Source organism: Bombus pyrosoma, linkage group LG3 (genome assembly GCF_014825855.1).
Source record: "Bombus pyrosoma isolate SC7728 linkage group LG3, ASM1482585v1, whole genome shotgun sequence".
Classification (NCBI taxonomy): domain Eukaryota; kingdom Metazoa; phylum Arthropoda; class Insecta; order Hymenoptera; family Apidae; genus Bombus; species Bombus pyrosoma.
This window is the reverse complement of record NC_057772.1, coordinates 514463-536930: the sequence shown is the minus strand read 5'-3', so window position 1 is coordinate 536930 and position 22468 is coordinate 514463. Positions and strand designations below refer to the sequence as shown.

The 22468-nt window shown below is 42.4% G+C and overlaps 1 protein-coding gene across 5 annotated transcripts in view; it reads right to left on the bottom strand.

Moving 5' to 3' along the window:
* Positions 1-22468, bottom strand: part of LOC122565716 (ras GTPase-activating protein raskol) — a 259030-nt gene that overhangs the window by 196831 nt on the left and 39731 nt on the right. The window contains exon 1 of one of the 5 annotated variants that reach the window (XM_043721980.1): positions 15960-15979. The exons of 3 other annotated variants lie outside the window; for them this stretch is intronic. The gene's annotated coding sequence lies outside the window, so the exon portion shown is untranslated. Of the gene's footprint in view, positions 1-15959; positions 15980-22468 lie in introns of those variants that run through there. One more of the 5 variants, XM_043721979.1, reaches the window with a different exon arrangement.

The following is a 22468-nucleotide window of genomic DNA, read 5'->3' as shown; positions in this document are numbered from 1 at the left end:
ATTATTTAGACTACGCGTCTAGAAATTTTCGAGTTCGTTTCAATTGCTAGTAGAATGGGCGCAACAGCTGGTAGACTTGCACGAACATGGATAGAAAATTGTCAAGTAGAAATGCCTTTCTTCTAAAATAAATATAATTCACACACCGATCTCTTCTCCCACCATCTACTTTCGTCGCGTACACTACGTAAACCCTGGTGGCATACGATTCTACCAAAACCACCGCAACGATTAACTCGGTCTAATCTGTTTAATCATCCGCAAAATTAATCCGACAAACGTAAAACGCCCTGGAAAAAACATACTTGATCCGTACGACGACCGATCTGCCCTTTTCCCGCGGAGAACGTCACGAGGAACAGAGTGGAACGTGCACGAATCACGATTCTTGGGTCCACCGAGTCGTTGCAACGGCCGGAGAAAATCGAGCGAAAAAAAAGAGCCACGATAGAAGAAAAGGACCCGGAGTATTTTCGCTTTATCGGATCGCGCCGCTTCATCGGCTCGAGCGCTCCGTTTGATGCTCGCTTCGATGAGAATCGAAGTTAATGGACGTGGGAGCCGTTATATAGCGTGCACCACCCACGCGAGTTCGCTCGCCTCGTCACGCTTTTAATCATCAGGGACAACGACGATGAAAAATTCAGGTCGTCAGGGGTGGAAACTCTCTGAAGGACGAGGGTACGAACAGTACGATGGGCGCTGGAATCCCCTAGCTGCCGGCACGTACAATATTAAAATGTCAGCTTGCACTTGCTGCGGCTAACCTATCCGATGATGATGATGATATCGTCGACATACGATAATAATAGAGAAAGTCGACTCAACCATCCCTGTGCTGTTCCTTCTGCAAACTGGAAATCCGATCGGCACGGTATACTAGGAGCGTGATTGGAGCGAGAAAAGGATTGCTTATGCCACGTGATAAGATATCTAGCTCAACGAACTTGTGGATGATCGATCAGTTTTCGTTTAACGTTTTCTTCTCCTTCAAAGAGAATCGAGCAACTTGTTATTTGTTGCGTTTGAGAAAATAACTCTTTCGGTTTTTATTCAAATAAACGCTGATCGAGCGATCGATCCTTCCAAAGATTGCCAAAGAATTCAATTTCCTTGATTAAAAGATAAAGTTGTTCCTTAAGAAAAATCATGCTAAAAATACAGAATCGAACTAAAAGAACGGCAGAAAATTATACTCGCAACGTGCAATATAGGTACATGATTGAAATTTTATCGACTTTCGTCTCAGCGTGAAACGACTAATTTCATGTGCAGGCAAAAAGTTTCATTAAACCTTACGGGACAAAGTTGCAGCTGTGATCGAGAAACTTCAGAAGCAAAACGTTATTAAAAAACTGATCCTGTTACTCGTTTCACAGAAGAGGGAAGCCTCCTTCGATCGCACGATCTTGGCAAACTCGACGAGAAATTTTTCGATTTTGAAGCGTCAGTTTCGTTCGAAAACTGGAAATATTCCAGGGTTGCGTTCACCCTCCGTAATACATACGTTTATTTGCCAACTCCTTAAGCCCTCCGGCTCTATTCGTCTTTCCTAAAACTGGGCCGAGTTACGTTTCGATTTAAGCATTCCCCGTTTATTTCCATTCTGTCGATAATGATTAATTAGCGTCGAGGACCGGTCTGCCAACAAAACGTATTGCGATCGATCAGAGAAAAACTATCTCTCCTGAGGTACAGATACAAAATTAATTCGAGTCGACTTGCTGATAATTAGAGTAACGAAACTTTGATAGAAATTTTATACGGTTTTAGTTGTCTATTTACTTATTTGCTTATTCATAGGTGGAAATTTGTTGATATCCGATACACGATACAAGAAAATATTGGGAGCACCGAATAACGATAGATCATCGGTAAAGATATAATTTTACAAATTACGGTTGAAACGAAAATACGTAGTTACTACAGATGGCATGATAAATTTATACATTTATAATCTGTTTAAATTGTTGTTACATGGTAGTATCGATTTTGAAATATTTTAGAAATATACGTCGATTTAGAAATCAAGAGTACTTTCTTCCCGTTGTTCGCTCTCTGTTCTATCAAAGTAAAATCTTGAAAATTTATACGCGTTTGTTGGAGACACTCTGCAGACCTTTCGTCTACCAGGCGTTACCTCTTCAGACGGTCACCTATTAGAAATTCTCAACAATACGTCCACTTCTAACTTCCGACCATCCTTGCAGAAATTTCTCGCGAATAAATTTACCACTTACGTAAAATACAGCAGTACACGTTTTGTGTAATTTCGTTTCAACGAGAACGATACTATATTTACGTAGGAAGCTTCTCGAGCAACCAAAACGGTATTCGATATTTATAAATTATCCGGCCAACGAATCTGGCTTCGTGGTTCGTACTCGTTCGACCAATCAAACGATCCAGGGATCTTGGAATTATTTATCCGTGGATGCAGATGTATCGACTTAACCGCTAGAAGGGTTCCACATTAACTTTCGAGCCGGAGGAATAATTTTATTAGCCGGCAGTGTATTACAAAGGGAAGTAGCGAGCCATGCTTCTCGTGTTATGTCGATCTAGTCCATCCTTGTGTTACCTGTGCACGCGTAGCACACATAATAAAACGTTTGATACACTGTCACTCTGGCGAACGGTAGAGTGAACAAACGATATTGGACCACGAGTAAAACAACGCTGGTTAACACAAGCGACGTCCCTTTGCCAGCTACGATATTATATTTTACTCCTTTTTTCCTACGGATGACCCCAATTTTTCGCGGAATCTATTTATTTTTAATTCACCCTGTGTATGGTCGACCCGTTTTCTCACCGAGCATATTTTTCGTCTTCTTACCTCTTCTCCTTTGGTAAGTATCGTAGTATCGAAACACGAAGGACGTTGAAAAGCGTTGATCCTCTTAAAACAATATTAGCGCGAAACGTTGAACTACGCGGTTAACCCTGGAGGAAATGCGTGGTAGGGACGTACGAGAAGATACATACAGTCGGTGTAAAAAGTATTCGTACAGTAAATAACTTCAATAAAAATATCGTAGAATATCGTTTATCAACAAATGTGAAACAGCATTACCATCAAAAAGGAACAGGACAAGTATTTCCTTTGTGGGAATATCAACAAACATTTAAAAAAGTGGAAAAATGTGCGCGCGACAAGTGTTCCCACAGTTACAGTTTAATGGGAAAAATGAACAAGACCTACCTAATATCTGGAAGGAAAAATTAAGCTGCGCTTAATTATTTCAATATTTAATGGAGTTTCCTTTTGATTTTATTATGGGTCGGAGCCATCGTGGCATCGAATTTATCAAATTGACGAGTACTCTACCTGAAATATTTTTCGATTCTTCCAAAGGAGCCCTCTTTAAATATATTTCCAATAACGTTTATATCTGCGGATCGTGGAGGTGTTTTTATCGTTATCCGAAAATAGGTATGTCACTTCTTCTTCGCTTTGATGCAGATTATTATTCGATATACCTATTTAAGTTTTACGCTTCTTATACGAATACTTATTGCACGTGCCTTTTTATCATTTGCTGGGTATCTATTAACATCTTCGTAACAGGAATAGGTGTCGCGTTCTTTTTCTTCTGGTTTTCTTCTTTCTGGTTGAAAATTATTTCGGACACTCGTAGCTATATGTATCGATAGCTACGAGTTTGTTAAAATTTTGTTAAAGAAGTTAAGCACCGAACGAATACTTTGTACACCGACTGTAAACGGTAACGAGATCCATCAGTTACACCAATCAGTTGCCAGAATTTTTAGAGGTCAAGCCATCGATCAACGTATAGTTAGAATCTTAATAAACGCTAGAGACTTAGTTTGTACGCGATAAATCAGAGAATTAGCCGTCGGTAATACCGTCGATCAACTTCATCTGGCGAACGGGCAATTAGATTAGCCGGTTAGACACGTAAACGTAAACGTAAACGTAAACCACGATATAGAGTGAGGGAAGCGATCAAGCATTCGGTCGTTACTTACGAAAATCAATTATACTTCGCAGTCCTTCGTTAACTCGTTATTTATCGTAACAAACGACGTTCCAAAGCCAATTGATTTCCCAGTCGATTTACGCGATCTATCGAGGACAAAGCCAGCTAATACTACATAATATCCCGTTGTTGTACAACCGTAAAATCTTATAACTTTTAAGTTACTGCTGATGTACGTACATACGTTAAATGCGTGGAAAATCGCAACTATTCTTGCAACCTGGAAATTTAACGCAACCCACCCGACGCTTATTATCCTTCCCTGTATATGCAACTTCTGCCTTGGCCGCTATCTATCCAGACGTTTACCGACGAGTCCACCGGTAGACTCCGCGATTTTGCTTCGTTTAAAACGCCACGTGGCGAGTCGAACAAGTATAAAAATTCGATACATTCTTTCGTTCGCCATCTTCCAACGATATTTCAGCCTACCGAACACAACCAAACATATACGTATGAATCTAGATATTTTACAACGATACCTACTGCAGGCCCAACAGTAGCTTGGGCATCGCGTTGCGGCGCGGCGTCAAGCGGTGAGAAACAAGCTTTAAAGAGAAGAAGAAAAAAATCTGACTTGTATCGAGTTCGAACGCTCGTATCGAAGCCTTTTCGCTATATAAATATGTTTTCGATCGAAGAAAGGGGTCGATATACGACACGGGCTGGCACAGACGATGGTAAACCGACCTGATCGGTGTCCAGGAGAACGACGACACTGGCGCGGCGCGACGACAAAGTCGGCAACGTGGCTCGTTCCGCGCTGACATCCCTTTTAGCCTTAGCATTAGCCGCCGGCTATACATAAACTATACAGGCCATAGCGCAGAGGGTGGGGGCGACAACCCCGTGTGTCTCGTCTCTACGAACGAGGGGGGCTCGCTCGTTCGGGCATGAAAATTCTGCACCCCTCGTTGCACAGAATCATCCCCCATCGATCGACCTATTCCGCTCTCGATGCTCTGCGACGGAGCTGGCTGGCAGGCAAGCAGCAGCGGGCAGAATAAAAAAAATATATATCGCATCGACGACGGGCATCCACACGATGCAGGTCGCTGCGTAAACAATTTAATATTCACGTCTGGGAAGAAAAAGAGTGTCCCCGTGAACGGGGAAAGGATGGCGTCGCGACTTGTTTTAATTCGCGAGATATTTGCCATTCCAAAGAGAAATTTCGACCGTCGGAGACTGTCGAAAGTCTAAATGAAAGAAAGATGTTAGGAAATGCCTTGAGGGTCGATGATTTCCTTTTACGTATCGGTTTCTTATTTGGAACGAGACGACCGAACGAGCTTACTGCGTGTTACGAAAACTGTATCGAAACGAAGGTCTTCTTATATACGTTATATATAAACGTTCGCAACAGAACGTACATAGGTATATCAGCAGCCAAGCTACGACGTCGAATTTTAAATTACCGTGCGACGCGCGTGATACATCACGCAGGTGAATTTTAGAGAATTGCTGGAAGAAAGATAGCTAGAAACGTAATTAAACGTTAGAACGCGTTTTATTGCGTTTACACGCGTGTATTGGCGTAAAATAAATAAAACGCAAAGAGATACTTTAGGAAGACATTACGAAATGCAAGCGTGTTTTAGAGAAGTCCGATACGCGGAATTCGCGAATTCGACCAACAATCGTTAAAAGACCAATTCGAACGGCAATAAATTTCCAGCGAGCGCTCTCCGAACAATGGCGAAACAATTTTGTAACAAAGTACGTCTGTGCTCCCGGTGTCTACTCTGCTACGCGAAAACTCCTCTAATGGCGACGTAGGAGACAAAACGCATTCCAGCCGCCGCCACCGCCTGATGCATTGCACACCCTCTAGTTACTCCAATTGTCGGTAACTCTGTTTTGGCCATTTCTTGGTCGGTTTCGCCACGAGTAGCCTAGCTATGAAAACTTTTTATCAAAAGTTAATCTTTATCGTGTACGCTTTATTAAAAATTGCTAGGCGAATTCTATATATTGAGAATGTGTCGTTAGATCGAAATACTTAGAACGTATGGTAGCTCGGTTTTCCTTCGTTTCGACGGAAATCCCTGGATACATGGCAGCTAAAAAATCTCGTCGCAACGAAACACTCGGGAAGGGCAAACGACACATAGCGTGTCCGTCGATCGGTCGACTTGGACGAAATTTTCTTATTAAAGAAAATAACAAAGTCTCGCGTACTATAAAACAAAAATTAAATGCTACGTAACATGATCCGATCGGTTTCAATCGCGCGATAGTATCTGTCACCGTTCGTAATTCTAATTTTCCTTAGATTCTTCGGTGAATCTTTGGAAACTGTCCACCCATCGTACCCATGCCCCGTGAAAATCTACTTATCGATTTCCGTGTTTAACGAAACGTCGTTCACGCCAATTACGCGCATTCTCGTTCGCGACACAGGCAATCGGATCGCGTGGCATTTTTCGCGACCATCCGAGTGTCCATCCGCGCCAGCGCCGCCGCCGCGGCGATTTAACCACCGTCGTTGCCTCGTTTATGCGATCGTTTCACAATCGCATTATGTCTGTCGATAATGATAATTCGTCGATCAACAGCCAGGAAGATAGGAAATATGCGAATTCGAACGCGCTAATTAGCCAGTTCATGCGGCATCGTTTCGACCATTATCTTATCGTTTACGTTCGCAGTGTGTTTGACCGATCGATCTGTATCGATATCCGCTTTCTTTCTACCCGATGCAGCGACCTCGACAACGTCGACTCAGGTAACTATTTCATCTTGACCGATTGATCGATGCACGCAAACAATACGCTCGCGTACACCAGTTGCGGTCCGACCTACCTGATTCGGGCTCGACTCGAGTGATTTATCATTTATCTTTATCCTCGACGGTATACACAATACGTACGTACGTGTATATACCTCGGAATAAAAATCACAATCTCTTTCATGTCTTTCGATTATGTAACATTTCGCATACGAATCGACGTATCATCGTACTACGATAAAGACCTGAAATTGATTTCTAATAGGCGAAACGTAAGTATTCTCAACTATTCATTTTCAGTGTCATGAAATCCTACTTTAATTATACCGTAGCTGACGACGAGTAAAAGTTTAATAAGCATTCACTTTCCACGTCCATTTCGCTTTTCCATAAATGTCCTCGTAACATACTTATACGCGATAAACGCGTATGTGTATATACATTCAGCCAATCGATCGCATCGTACGGGAGGATCGATTATTATTAATCGTGGTGAATAACGCCGATACTCGGTTAACATCGCGGTTCGTGACTCGACCGTGGGTCGTTTCTAATGGCAATGATTCACGATTCTGGCCTGGTTAAGATCGCTCGATATTGCGCCCCAACAGCGATCAATCGGAACGGATGGAGGAACTCGCGTGCGACTTCGCGATCGACAGACGCTATGGAGAGAGGCTGTTCCGTGTTCTGGATATCTCGGTGAAATTCGTTTAATTAACTTGACGCCGCGTGACGAACGCGTTCGCGAGGTACGCAACCAAGTATCGCTTGCTGAAAAGTTGACGTATCGGATATCGGAACCTATCCGATCGAAATCCGATCGAATCGCATTCCTGCATACTACACGCAGATATCCTTCTCCGCATCCTTGGCTCCGTTTCGATTCTTTCCGTCAACCTTTCTCGCTTCCTTCGATTCCCCTTAATCGAGATCGAGGTGAAGGGAAACGCGAGTGTGCTCTGTTCTATCCGGACGAACCGTGCGATCGTTGCTTACTAACAAAACGCGTATCATCACATACGGAATCGGAATAAAAGTTATTTTAACGCCAGAAGAGACCACTTTTTTTTACCTCGTCTTCCTATTTCTTTCCCCGTTATTTGAATATTCTTCATTTTCAAAGTTTTGACGTTCGATGGCTTTCTACGTGTCTCTTAAAATGTCATAAGTTCGACAGGCGAATGTCATCGCGGCAGGGCGAAAAATAGTTCCAGCTGTTGCTTTTTCTTCCTATATAATATTTATTTGCTATTTAACATTGCTATATAGTAATACAAACTCGTTGGCTCGTCGAAAACGTCACATTCTTCGAACCAAATTTAAAATAATACAATGGCCGAACATCGCGCGTATGCATGTACGATCTATGACGTTCGAAAGATGTCTTTCGTTCTCTCTCTTCTTCGTTTTCCATGCAAAGTTTCTCGTGTTTTGGTTCGCGCGTTGTAGATCTTGAATAACGATGCTGATCGTAACGATCAGCTGAGAGGCAGTGAATTTGAATCAGTCTCGTAAATTATACGGCACAAAGATAGTTTGCTGCATTAATCGGACGGTTTGACGCGCGATACATCATCACAGCCCGGCAATCTAAACTGGACTTTCGTTTGTGCCGCGGGCTTCATCTTATTACTCGTGGAAACTTCTACGAATCGCGTATTTCGCCTGTGGTATTTTACGAAATACCGTAGGCTTTATTGATATTAATATAATATTGGCAGCGTGAACCAAGCTAGGTACGAGCGACCTTTCGCTTTAACAAAAATACCAATTTCATTTTGCCAAAATGAAATTCCATCTTGGCGCGCTAGTTTTCCACTTTCTCCAAAGAAATCCACTTTTTTTTTCTTCTCTGACTGATAAGGTAACTAAAAAGTGCCGACTCGGCGCATAAAATTTCATCCGTGCACTAAAAAGGTTGCGCGCAAAATTTATTTACGTTGCGCTTCGAAACAAACCTTCTTGGTCAAGATATTCGCGAGTCGTGAGTTTCGTACCTGATAAGGTACCTGTACGATTTCCACTTTGCGGATTTCTACTTTGGTCAGAGGCGCGTCATCCAAACGAAATCGTCGAAAAAACCAGTCCGACATGCGACTACGTTTCGATGGAACCGCGTAATAAAATCACATCGAGCGGAAGCAAGCAGAGGAAGGAGCGAGCAGGCGGCTTTACTATCTCGAGTCTCGAATCTTAAAGTGCAACAGTCAGTCGTACTAGCCAGCCTAAACTCGAGCTACGCTTATCTAAGAACGAGAACCCAGGGATCCAGGATGCGTCTCGGTCGCGTGAGAGTAAATAAATTCGTAACGGATACCGTGAGAAACGGCGAGGTAACAAACGATGCGTGTGCAGCGTGCACGCTAGTTTCGCACGCAGCTACGCTACGCAACGCAACGCAACGAAACGCAACGCAACACAACGCACACAGTTTACACAGCGAAACGTGTCGAGGCCAGGAAATCCGACGTTGAGACTGTTGAGAGACACCCGGTACACCGTAGCGTTCCACACCCACTAGTGGCTCGCACATTTAGACGAATCGCTTCAGCGCCAATTCCCTCGAGCGTGACCTTTTACGCGCGCGCGAACGCATGCATCACTTATTGCCAGGCAGACGCGATACGTTACGTTTCATTTTCAATCGTTAACGAAACGAACAAATATACCAGCGTCTTGTCCAGGCAAACAGAATATTTCGTCAAAGATATGAAAGAAAGTTATGCAAGTTTTGGTAGAGATATAAGAGAATAGAGACGCGTTTAATTTAATCGTGGCAAACTTTTGCTTCCGTCGAGACTATTTTGTATTTCGTACGATACCAAGTTTCGCTCACGTCCTACATCGGCGAATAATTTTCATACGAAATTTATTTCTACGTTATAAAATTTTACGCACGATGTGCGATCAAAAGGTACTGACGGACTAACGTCACAACGTTTTATTTATAAAACTAAATATCGTTTCATTCAGCGTTATAATAACCGCTTTCAAAGTAATCAGTCCTCTTAAGAACCTATTATATATATAAATAACGTTACCAACGTCTTTCCCACTTTTGCAAACCTTTTTATAGACGCGCTAAGAGAATCGTTTTTAAATCAATTTCCGTCTTTTCTGATATTTCTTTGGTCGTTTCAAAGTGGCATCCTTTTGACAAACTTTTTCATTTCGAAAACAAGCGAACGTCACAGACATTAAAAGGATGAAAATGAACGAATACGGTGGCAAAGGAGGTTTAACTTATTTTTCACGAAGGTGTAAAAAAAATAGTTGGTCGATGAAAAGCGAAGCAACGAACGACAACGTGTTTCGACAAATGAATTTCGACGGTGTACCGGCAGATTACAAACTGTTTTGCAAAAATTTCTTCCTTCGACAAACTCGTGAACGTTTGTAATTTGTTTACGCGTGGCATCGACGTACGTATATACTCGTAGCATACACAGTTCATCCCGGGAACGAACGTTCAATAATTATCAACCGACCCAACAGTCTATAAATACATTCTAGCTTTGATTCCATCCGTTCTCCTTGAATAACGCGGCAAGCGCCGCATTTCCGGACCAAGAATAATGAAACTGGATCGTCGATACACGGTTAACGCGTTCGTCTCTGCGACTCGATAACAGAGAACGAGAGGCATAAATGGGGCGTTGCGTCGTTAACGAACTAGCAACGAGGATCGCAATCATCGTTCCGCGTTTCCGAATTCAAAAAGATGACAACCCGTGCAACTATCGTTCCCTTCTTCTCGCCTGCCAACCAACAGATTGGCATATGCGCGATATTTCGTTACTTGAAAATTTCACGAATACGACTAAAGTTCTAAATACCAAAACGTTTTCGTACATTTAAGCTCGAACGCATAAAGTACACGTACATATAATCATCCGCAATCTGATCATCGTACATCGAATTTGCCCAAAAATATCCTGGAAAGATTAAACGACGATGAGAGAGAAAATACAAATGCAAGAACCTACTTCGATCCGAAGTAGCCCGCGAGTTTCCATCGAGCTTCCATCCGCGTCCTACATTCCGCCACGAAACAAAAGCAGCTCTGGTCTCGTTTCGCGAAAAACATACAGAAAAAGAAAGAAACGGCACTCGTTGCACGCGCAGACGTAAGAATTCAGTTTGCAACTTGCTCGCTCTCGGCCTCTCCAGCCACCTTTGCTCCCGTTGTGGCGCAGTTTCGCGAGAATCAGGGAGAATATTTCGCGAGAATATGGAAAAACAACGAAAACGCGGCGGTGTTCGCGCGCTCGTTTAGAGTTCGCGAGCATTAAGAAGACGTCCGTATTTAAACGACGCATTAACGGCCGAAAAACACGCAAGGATTTCCTTCGACGAAACTTTTCTCGTATACCGATAAATTTCCTGAATGCACTAGGAATATAAGTGTACGCGAGCAACCAGCACATACAGCCCACCCCCTTCCTCTTTCATGGGTTTATCGATTTAGTTAGCCGCTCGTTAAAATGTAACACGGTGGATAAAGCGTCTTTTAAAATCATTCGATGCATTCGGAATAAATGGAATTAATTCTATTAGGAGATTAAATGCTGATCGCAGAATACGATTATTATTAGCGTTTAAATAGTTGTTTAGTTAGATTTCCGATTTTGTGATTTTCAGTAAATTCGCGACTTTTTAGGCGGTTGTGGGGTTCGATGGTCTTACTGTACACCTACTAAACTAACGTTATAGCTCTCTGTCAAATTCTTAGTTAGCAAGAAAATATCCTCCTTAGTCAAACAAAAAAAAAAAAAAAAAAAAAAAAAAAAAAAAAAAAAAAAAAAAAAAAAAAAAAAAAAAAAAAAAAAAAAAAAAAAAAAAAAAAAAAAAAAAAAAAAAAAAAAAAAAAAAAAAAAAAAAAAAAAAAAAACAAAAAGAAAAGAAAAAAGAAAGAAATCCGCCAACGATATTCATACACGCGATGTCATAAAAATCACGATTTCAACGAAAAATCAACGACCAGATAACTTACGATATGTTAACGAATATATAGAGCTTTGAAAGCCGCTCGGACTAAACTACTGCATTTACCGATAAACGCGAGTCGATCGCATTAGCGCACAAAGCACCGGATTATGTCTATTTTCCAGCGCGTTTAAATGACGTAATAGCCACGGTGCAGCGTCCGGTTCGCAAGTAACGCTCACAGGGAAACCAATACATATTTTCCTAAACAAACGTTAAACGCGACCGACCACGCGAATTACACGATCGAATCGATCGGGGATAAATTACCGATACATTCTCCTGGGATATCGAATTGTGGGAAACGAGGTCTGTCGCAAGATGTAGATGCAAGCTCCTATCGACCTTTGAACGCGAGTAGGTGCGTGCATACACCCACGTCTAGTTCGAAACTATTCTACCGTTGTTTACAACAGCCCGAGTATCCTCAAACGCTATCCTCAAATTTTATCAGAGAACAGCCGATATATAGAGAAATTTAGTCGATCAACGGAGTAATTGCTATCGAGATAACTACTACATTCGCTAATCGCTATCGATATCTATCGATCCTAAGGGCAAACGCAAGCTCGCTGCACGAGGTACGGCTGGTCAACTTTGCTCGGAAATTGACTTAACTGCAGCTACTTATCCAGCATGGTTGGGATTGCCAGAATAGACAGAATAGACAGAAATCCTTTGTACCAGGGACTCGTGGGTGTACAAGTCTCGGAGACAATATCGACGATACCGTTATGGAACGATCGTTATATAAGCCGACTCGGAAAACGGATAAAGAGACATTTATTTTTATACGGATTCAGGTTCGCTGGCAATTTCCTGTTCCCAAGATAGTTTGGTCGAATATAAAAAATTTCTCTATTTACTGCAACGATATTCTTGAGCAGAAATTAATAGAATATATCTATTTATCTATTTATACCGTCGTATCATTGCATCGATAATCCATCTATATCGCATTATCCTTTCGCGACCTAGCGAACGACTAACTTATTTATATCAATGTATGTATATCAATTGCGTCGATCCAGGCCGAGCCACGCTCGTTAATTTAACGTGTATCAACGGTGCGTCCGCGTATCTCATTAAGAGGTGTTGATCCGTTGAGATTAATAATTCGCCATCGCAAACTAGGACACGCGAAAGCGTCTAGTGTCGCCATAAAAAGTTCTACCCACAACTACAAGAGGGAGAATATAAAAGAACGAAAAATGATTTTCAGCCAGTTTCCTGCAAACCGTAACTTCGTATCCATCGATCGCGATCGATTTCACGAAAGAGGAAAATCCGATTATAAACTATCAAAGTTAACGGGAAGTCAAAGTGCAGGCACGACGCGAAATCAACTTTCCACAACTAACAAATACGATCCCTTTCGAATAAATAAGTTAATTAAACCGATAATGAAGTGAGCGACATACGTATAACGTATATTCTAACGCTTGACACACAAAGAAACAAGAAAACGTCTTAACAAATATTCGTTAGAAGTTAGTGCGTTAGCGACGCGAACCTCGACTCCTATAACTACGCCATAAATGGACCATAATTAATTTGTTTGCAATTTCAATTCCATCTTGACAATCGCGAAGCTCAACGGTCGGACAAATCGACCCTATCAGCTTCTCCACTGATTAATCCCTCGAGGAAGATTGTATATCGCGAGTCGTTCGCCGTTGCGTGTTCATTAGTAAATTAAACGTTAAGTGCGCCAAGTTTGAGGATACTGAATATCGGAAGACGGGTCCGCGACAGACTGGGCCCGGGAGTATACATGTAGCAGGTGTAATTCGAATACTTGTGGTACGTCTCGTCACATACCTGGCGATGGGCATGGGTACGCGTACCCCAGCGTGCTAATATGCCGGCAACTGGTGGGAAATTGCATCCCAAAACGCGTGGATAATTAATTATCGCTTCGATCGTCCGCCGACGATAACGTCGATAATTGAAATTGGCGTTGGGGTACAACCGAACCGTAACAGACTTACCTGTAACAAAGGAAAGAAAAACAGAATCAAGTAATTGCGTATTGTTAACGATACTAGCGCTGAATACGGATATCGTATTCTACTCGTAATCGTTGTTCTAATATTCCTATAAATTACGTCGTCTCTAACAACTTTTCTTATAAATTAAATCTTTGCAAATTTTTATTAATTACGTTGGCAAGCCGAATTTTATCCCTCCGATCAACGTCAAATCTTTTCTTCTGTCCCTGGTGAAAATTCGGTCCCCTTAAATTAACACAATGAACTCAAAGCCAGATCTGATCGCTAATAATCTGCGATTCATCGAGACAATTAATATCTGCTTACAAAAATATTCAACTTGAGATACCTATAAATCGAACATCTCATAACAGTTGCTCGTTAAATACGCCAGTTCCTGATTATCATCGATTTGCACTCGATTAAATTTTTATCGACTCATTAACACTTTACTTGTACCTTTTATCGCGGTACAGTATCCTCTAATTTTTCTCACCGACCCGAACAGGACGAAAAGCGAAAATCTACTTTATCCAAGGAATCATCTTTTATCTTCGAGCGTGTTTCCCTCTTTCTCGTTGCCGTATTTTCTCCACCAACACCCTACCCTTTCATCGGTTGGAAAATAATTCTTGTCAGACCGTGCTAACTGACCACGTCACTGGTCCATTAACGTAATGACGACGATATTGCGTCCATAACATCAAGGAGACGGTCTACGCGGTGGTCGTACGACGCCAGACAACGAAAACTGTACAGTCGATGGTAATTAGACGGTAATTACCATCGACCAATTACCACGGGGCGGATTAATTGGATTAATTAGAGTCGAAGTCGACGACGACGCTTCCGCCGTCGCGAGAGGGAACTTTTCCGTCATTTGTTCGGTCGAATTCCAAAAATGAACGATGCGATGCTGTGAATGCAGCGCGAGCTGTCGAATATTTAACCAGTAAAAAGGCAATTAACCGGATGCGAGCCAGTGCATCGTAATTAATCGTAGCCATTACGGACAATAACTCGACTTGATCTATTCGTCGTTTAACGTTCGCGTGCGATCTGACTTTGCGCGGTAGCCCCGTTTCGTTACATCGAACCTTGCTATTTTCGTCTATTTTCGTCCGATCCGCGTGAAAGCTCGATCGGAATCGAAACGAACAGTTACTTTGTAGAAAGCATAAAAGTATTCTGGCGATCAGAGAAAACGTCAAACGAACAAAATGAATGGCCTAAGCAGAACTGGGAAATGTTCGCTGACGTGTAACTTTCTTAAAAATTCCGTTTCTCCGTGCTAGGCCAGCTAATTGTATCCGAAATAGAGTAAATCCATTTTATTTTGATATCAATTTTCTAAGCTATTCTTAGCTTGAAATATTTCACAAAATAAATCGTTCTTTACGTCTTACTATCTATTCCGAAAGAAGTGATTTTCAAGCTCGATAGAATTCCCTTCTCCAGACTCTTGTCAATCGAAAACTAAATTGCATAACTAGCCAGGAAATCAGCCAGAGGATGAGGCAGAAAATCGACTCGATTTCCCGGTGCCCCGTTTCTCGTGATTTCTCGCAAAGCTCTCGCGACGAATTACCGGGCCGAAAGAGGTAAATAAGCTCGTTCGATCGTAGAAGAGCGCAAACGTCCGTAAAATTGATCGTTTATTCGTCTCTATAGCTAACGGACTCTCGTCTGTTTTTTGAATCTCCATTTTGTACAAAAATGACGTTGCATCGTCACGAGAAATTCGAACATTTAGCGACAATACACCGTAGCACGGATAACCGAACATCACCGACCAAATTGAGAGCAACGTGCACCTTTGTTGACCATAAAACACGATACTGCGAAATGAACGTTTCAGGATCTCCGCTTTGTTCTTCTTTATCCGCCATTACCGTACACGATTTCTGTCTTGCTTCTGCCGTGCACACTCATGTCGTACACAGACGACAACACCGCAGAAGCAACCATCTTGGCGCCAAATAAAACTACGCGCCTACCGAAACCGAGGGGAGAAAAACAAACGAGCCCACGTCGCTCGCCCACTCCGATAGATTCTTCCGACTGTTTTACAGTGGACAGCCGCGAAGAACGACGAATACAGCAGGAAACCATTGATTTCTTTCGACGTTCGATTCGGCCACTAGGATCGACGAGAAAAAAAAGAAAATATATATACACACACACACACACACACACATACGTATGATCGAAGATTTACCGAAAATCAATGAAAGTTATACATACTCGTGTAAACGTTGACCTGGCGGCGATCCAGCACTCCGTTAAGTGAGTGATTTAACGAACGCGGTATATTCCGCGTCTTCGGGATAGAAAGTTAGATGTGTGCCATCGATCTGATTTTCAGGGCGAAATATACACGGTATTACGTGTATATTTACGTTGATCACGTAATCGTTAATCTGATCGTTCTTGTACGTACGAGCAATCGGTTTATTATAGAATCTCGTGTGTTATTGTCTAGCGAAATTCAGTCGAGTGCTATACCGATAACAATGGAGCCGAGAACTAGGACTGCAGAGAAAGATGGCGAGTTCCAAGAAAGGAGGAACGGAAAAATAAGAAAGACGAGTGGAAGCTTAGCACGCACAGCTCGTAAGAAGGATCACCCAACAGCAATTGGTTTTTCTAGAGCTAGAGTTTTATGATCCGAATGAAGAACGAGCTGCGAAAGGTTAGGAATATTACCGTTGTAGCTGGCGGCGCATTATCTCCCACGTTGTAAAATAACGAAATAATTTTTACCAAATTGTTGTACTCTGTTTACACTTACGCATTCAGAAATTAAAGAATCGGAAGATGAGGAAATTCTCAGGTAACAAAGTACATAGGTATGCGTAGCTTTACGAGCTTTGACAACTAGAAACACAGGCTTTTATCGTTACATCGTTAATATCTAAAAAAAAATCAATTACGATATTATTCGTCGATAAGACGAAATATTGGTAATTTTCTAATTACCCATATACCCATATCGTATGCTCAAGTGTCGGGTTATTTGTCGAAGAATCGGAATCGTCTCTATTATAAATTTGTCTCGTCTGTTAACGGAATCGGACGGGTCGCAGCCTATTTCGCAAACGTGGGTGGTCTCTGAGCCACCTGACGAAATCGTTGCCACGATCCCTCGTCCCGTTATCGCGATTGATCGCGTTATTTTCTCGATACCGATTAGTATCTTACATTGCTCAACGCGCGTATTGTACTCGTATTCACCAGGAACTCGCCACTTTCGTAACGGGAACAGTCATTTTTTTCTTTCGTACGACACCAACTTTCCGTGTCAATGCGCTACCACCGTCTCGAAACGTTTTTCACACGAACCGATCTTAATCAGACGATATTCTATGTAAATGTCAACGTTAATTGCAAGACCTACTACGGCTGCTACCAACGACGACTCAGATACGTGTGTACGTGCATGAAAAAGCTCCTGGCGAGAATATTTATTCGATTCGATTTTATATCGTCGATTTCTTTAAGTCGCGATCGTTGCTTCTAGATACCATCAATTGGCGCTAACCTACAAATTAAATCGGACTGAACATCCCAAGAAGGCCATCGTCGAATTTATATTATTGCATAATCGTAATCGGCTTCTGCGAAAGAGTCTCGAGTCGGCAGAGCGATCGTTTCGTCGCTAACGACGGTCGCAATGAAATTCGCGTCTATCGAATTAATCACGGCTACCTCTTGAAAGAACGACCGTTCTCACGGAAGAAAACGAAACAGACGTTTGCAAGTCCGAATCGCGTTACTTCGATTCGTCCGAGTTGCTTCTTTTCTCAACCGGCAGGTTTATTTTCGTCCAACTTCGAACAAGATGAAAGAAGAAGAAGAAGAAGAAGAAGGAGGAGGAGGAGGAGGAGGAGGAGGAGAAGAAGGAGAAGGCAGTTGCACGGCGTGAAACCTGCAAAAGCAGAAGAACCGATCTCTTTACGACCGAATTGTCCGGCATACTTCCGTTCTCCAGGCTGGTTCAAGAAGCTACACTGATAATAACCGTGCCGCCAAAAGGATCGGTACTCGGAAACGAAGCCACCAAACGGCGACCTCGGCGTTACTTATTCTTCGCTTTTTCCCATTTCTTTTCAGTTTCTGCGGCTCTGCGAGTTGTTTCCAACTAAACGTCCCCTTTGTTTTCGCTACAGGTAGACGCATTCAAAGAACAGAATCAGAGCGAACTACGTATTTTCTAAAACCGGCGCGACCCGACATCCTCTTCATCTTCGGCGGCGAAACGAAAAGCCAAATGGCCGTTTTGTTCGAGATTAAAGCTGGCGCGCGAACGTTGTAAGACGAAAGAATCGAGCTACTTTTTCGGATTTGATACTTCCGATTGGTTTAAAAGATATCTCAACTTTAATTTCGGTAGATTTATCGTACGAAAGATAAAGGAAAGCAGGCAAATAGTATTCGCACGTTTATTCTATATACGTTTCCCTCTGTCTTTCGCAGCCAAGTTCAACAAGATTAAAGTTTAAGTATCTCTCGGACTGATCTAATACTTACAGACGCCTAATACGTTTAGTAGATACAACTAATAAGAGATAAATATAATAAAAATCGAAAACGCGTATCGGCCGGTGTATGCGTAAGCCAACACGGTCCATGCCGTTGATGCCTGCGTTGTACATGTACGTGGAAAAACAAGTACTCGCTCTTACGTATCAACGATACAATCTTTGTACGTGCCTGCGATGAATTTTACTCGAAATAACGCTATAAACGGCGGGTCAGAAATAAGTACGTATTTCGCCATCGTTTTGGATCGGTTTGTACAAAGTTACACACCGAATACACCGAGGCATTTTCTGTTTCGGGATTCCGGGCGATTGCCGTTCATATCGGGCCATTTCAGGCTCTCCTTCGCCTTTGACAGACGCTCCAAGGATTCGTCGTCGTCGTCGAGCTCGCGATGATTCAGAAATCGCAACGGTACTACGAAACAACGTGAGTCACAGGCGAATCGCGAAAATACGAACGAACCTTGGGCCTGGGCGTCGCTGGAAAGCGAACAGGTGTCAACGTGGAAACGTAGAACGCGTATTGTGTTAAGAATGTAGCTCGAAGCACGGCGCGCGCGCGTGAAAGTAAAGCTAAATGCCAATACTCTCGCGATCGATAAGATCGAACACGTTTGGCTATCTCCCGATCTATGAGCGTGAAATTTATTTGTTGGAAATGAGCGTTTGATTAATGGTACCTGTTCGTCGAATTTTTGCATGCCGTGCTGCGGCTTGAAATATCTTTGCGAATGAAGCGAAAAAAGAAGAGAAAGCACTGCGAATGAAGATGAACGAGACGAACGAAAGTATTTACTTGAAAGAATATAACTAAGCGAGCTTTCTCGAGTTTCTCAGGTTACGGTTATTCGATGAAATTGACAATTTTCGATTAGAATTTCAAAGTGAAAAAACGAATCGGTGATTAATTATGCCGAAGACGAACGAAAGAAATTTGAAACGTTCGGACGTCTTATTTTCTACAAGTTCGAACGACAGACGACACAAGCATTCATTGAAAAGTAAGGATTCGGTCCGCTATCTTACGTTCGTTATGAATATTCATCTTCTAGACAAAATTCGCCTAGAAAATAAGCTGATTAACATTTATTTAGATTTCCGAGCTTTCATTTATTCGACTTGCAGAAGGATATATCTAGCGACAACACGATATAACGATACTCTCCATAAAAATTACGTAACAGTTTAGAGTTTAGAGTTTAGAGTTTAGAGTTTAGGGTTTACACGAAGGAAATCGAACGTCGCGTAACCGTGTCACGAATATCCATTTTCACCTATACAAATTTCCAACGGAGAATACCAAGGTAACGGTACAAAGTTCATCGTCAGGTAGATAAAGTGGCGACGCGATCGTAATTTACATTTTACATGACCGGTGAAGAAGAGCGATCGAGATCGCAATCTTGCCGCGCGTGGAGACTCAACTCTGCAGTAATAACGCAATCGCATCTACCGAATCGCGTTTCGTTTAATTACGAATAATCGGTGTAGTCCAAGCTCGCTCGTAATTTACGACTCAGTTGCCCTTCTTTCCTCCTCAACTGCTATCCTGTCTCTCGATATAACGCGTGAAAATTTTGACACACGCATGACGAAATTTCATCGAAAAATAAAAACTGCAGCTCGCGCGCTTGCAACATAGCGAGAGTCCATGTTTACGACGCGATGCGAGACGTCGTAGCCACTATCTCGTTATTCACGAACTGCGAATCGCTCGCCTAATTTACGTTTAACCGGCAAAGTGTCCCGTGTTACGTAACTCTCGTTATTATGCTCGCGGAATTGAAACGGAGAAACTGCGAACACGCTCGTGAACCGAGAAATCAGAGGGGGCGGGAGGGGGGGAGAGAGAGAAAAAGAAGAAACGGTCCGACTAGCACCCTGCTTCCCACGGTTCTTACCGCGTAACAGATACACGATAAGAGTCGATCTTTCGGTGAAATTGCTCGTTGTCGAGATAATTCAATCGCGTAGACCAAGATGCTCTTGATCTCTCTGGATGCTACCGATCCATCAACAAGTCTGAAAAAGCTTTCACCGCCTTGCTTCTGAAAATTTATTTATTTCCATAAAATAAATAATACTCGGTATGTTTTACCTCGATGGAAAGAATTATCCATAAAAAAAATCTCTCATCGACGATAACGATTTCCAAAAATTATACGACATTTTCTGTATAATTTCCAGTGTTGTAGTCGCGCATGAGAAGGGAAGCGAGACCCGCGAACGACCATGGACACGAATCGAATCGAAATCATCGGTCCGTAAGATTTTACGACAGACCGAAGGAGACGTAAATTAGGTGGCGAAATTATTTCACGAACGAACGCCAACAGGCAAAACGTCGGTGAACACCGAGACAAATACGATATTTGCGGATCCTCGCAAATTATTGCAACGCGCCGCTAATTACGCGAGCACTTCGTTAAAGCCCCCCATGGAACATCCATTTGCCTGATGCTCCTGCTTGGCCAACGATAAACAGCCGAGAAGACAAAAATATAAAGACCGTGTTCGCGCATCGTTGCTCCAACTAAAAGAGTGCTGCCTCGACGATGATTTTTCTGCGAACCCGTCGCATTATGCCGTTTATTTCTTACTCCGCTGAGGAATTCTAAATGCTTTTATTCGAACAACGGCGTTGTTGTTTGACAGTGCGATTATTAAGCGATTTACTGTGTGAAAAAACTAAGACGAATGGCAGCTCGTAGGTTATAAATCTAGAATTATAAATGATATTCTTTTATGCAAATAACTCTATTTATATAGATCGAGTTACATATCTGCAATTGTATTTTTAGCTGTTTTATTTCAAGCGACATCTGAAACATCAAGGAAACCTTCTTGAAACTGAAACGAAACTCTACCGAACGCGAGTGCACGCTACTCAACTTGATAATAATCGCAACTGTAATTAGAGATTCCTGATCTTCTCCCTTGAAAATATTCCCAACGATCGATAATTTTGCAATTTCAGCTTAAGAAATCGTCGCGTCCAGCCACCGATTGTCCCTATCTACACAACCGAGCACATTAGTAAACTGACCGTCTAACGTACAATGGACCAATGAAGGCTACGCGAATGATCCAAGACCCAACCTGCTGCCGTAATAACGGGTTTGGAATGGTTGGCAGTTCCAGCTGTGTTACGAGCATGCACAATGCACACGGTGTCAAACGCGATGCCCCTAGTGTTGGTACAGCCTATGTTAACAATGGACTCATTAAGACCGTTTACGCGGCGGCTGTAAAACTGCGTATCGCGCGCAATTTGCGACGAAATGTAATTTATTCGACGAGGAATCTCCCATCTCCGGGGCAATCGTTCGCCAATTTCGTACCGAGCGCACACGCGGCTGAAATTGCGTTACGTTCGTCGAGAATTTTCCTCGAATTTCGATGAATTTTAATGCCGATCGATTAATTAGTAGTAGTTAGTAATTGGAGGAAGCAAGCGGAAGAAGAAAAGCATCGATCGCTTTGACATTTGATCTTGGATTCTGAATTTTGTAACAGGAGACGATCGTTTGACATTTTCGTGATCGTTATAGTGTATGTACCGGAAATTTGACGTTAACGTTACCGTTGAACAAGACGAACCGATTATCAAATTATCGCATCTACGAATACGAATCCTGATGACTTCACCGTTGAATCAGGCAAAGTCAAGGGATACGTGTGCTATCAACAGGAAGGACAAACGACTTTCACCGACAGAAAGCGCCAATGCTCGGTGGAATCACGTGACGCGAACGAATATTTTTGCCCAATCGTTCGGGCAATATGCACGATACGCCATTGTGAGTGGATAAGAACGGTTCGTTAGGCTCGACCAGAATACAGCCGCATTTACCGCCATTTTCTCTATTACGTCGAATTTCCTGCTTGACTCGTAACGCCGAAAGGATTGACCCGATTTGCACCGACTCTCGAGAGAGTGTTTAGGCTGTTCAACCAAAGAGGCTGTCCTTGGATCGCAACAACCTGTTAGATCTGAACGAACGATCGACGCACGATTAATTGCATAATCATCGCGCTCCTAAGAAACGCCGAACTCGCGCCAACTAATCGCATCGTCGAAGAATAAATAATAATTTTCGGTAAAGAAATAAGTGAAATATTTGACGAAACGGTACAAGTTACCAAACGTACGCATACAGATTTCGTACTTTCTCACAGATTCATCACGAAAGATAAGCTAGGATCGCG